The following is a 1,541-nucleotide window of genomic DNA, read 5'->3' on the forward strand; positions in this document are numbered from 1 at the left end:
ACTTTCTCTCATATATATGCCTTATTCTATCTATATAATATTCAGTCGATTACACTTTTGATTACAGTGTTTAAATCTTTGGATTAGCCATGGCTCTTGGTCTTCGCAATCCACCGCAAAAAGAATAATAAAAGAGAAGTTATTATTTTCTGGTAATGCGTGTGTAAGAAATAGAAGCAGTCATATCCAAAACATTATTTCAGTCATGGCAAATGACTCTGGTTAGTAAAAAAAGTCCTGGTGCCAGCCAATGGCTACAAGCAGCGGGTACGTCACCTGTCAAATCTGGGTGGAAACACTGTGGTTTGGTCGTGGTCATGTGACCTGGGTGTTTTGAAGCAAACTTCAGAGCAGTGTTTCAAAAAAGCTGTTTTGGATGCTTAATGATTAATGGTTAAAATGGTTAAAATACTTCAAATGTAGTCATGTAGTAAGTATACACATGTTTCATATAAATATAGTCCATAACTTTATTTTCTTTAGCCCACATAATTAAACAAAAATTTTCAGCTTCCAAATCTGTCAAATGCTTTTTCTGCATCTAGAGACAATATTGTTCTTTCAGTGTTTTTACTACATGAGTAGTCTATTAAATTAAGTAATCTAGGTGGTGAGTGCTGACCTTCTATGAAAGCGGTTTGATCAGGTTGTTTTAAGAAGGGGGTTATCTTCTCTATCTCTTTAATATCTTAAATCTCTTCTTTAATTAATATGGGATATTGGGCGATAGTTTGAGGGGAAATATAGGGTCTTTGGCTGGTTTTAGCATGAGACTGATGTTGGCAGAATTCTTATTTGGTCGTAGTCTGCCATTTTTCTTGATTTCCTTCAATGTTCTGTGGAATATTGGTACCAGAATTCTTTGTAGAATTCTACTGGAAATCCATCTGGACATGGAGCCTTATTATTGAGGTTAGGGTTAGCAATCATGTATTAAATCTCCAGTTTTTACTTGGCAGAATGTTTTTTTATGTGTTGGTATTAAAGATACATGAGCACGATTACTGACAGCTGTAGGGTGTATCTCAGTGTCTTAAATGTCACTCAACAGTGAGCTGCTGACTAGGAAATAATCCAGATGAGAGTAGGAGTGATGGACATGTGAGAGGAAAGTATATTCTTTACGGTTGGGGTGAAGGAAGCGCCATGCATTGCAAGGTCCCAAATCGCTCATGTGAGATTTAATTATATTTGTGGATTCCCAGTTATCCTCAGTTCCTGCTGTATTGAGCATATACATTTCTTCATTTAGTCCAAAGTTGAGGTTGCCACCAGGAACAAGTGCGCAATCTAGGTGTTCAGAGAGTGCACTAAAAAAACATGGAAGGGTTCAACAACATTTGGGCCATGTACACTTACAATACATAGCTTTTTTGTTAAGTATAGATAATTTAATGATTAGGAATCTACCATTTGGATCTATAACTGTGTTGAGTACTGTGAAATATGAATAATGGAGTAATGGATGGAAGACCCTCATTTACATTGAGTGGACAGGGGTGTAATTTTATAACACAAAGCTGAAAATATCTTTATTCCCG

The sequence above is a fragment of the Copadichromis virginalis genome, linkage group LG8 (assembly GCF_057382275.1).
Source record: "Copadichromis virginalis isolate Kocher_CV1m ecotype Utaka linkage group LG8, C_Virginalis_male_GT1.1, whole genome shotgun sequence".
NCBI lineage: Eukaryota > Metazoa > Chordata > Actinopteri > Cichliformes > Cichlidae > Copadichromis > Copadichromis virginalis.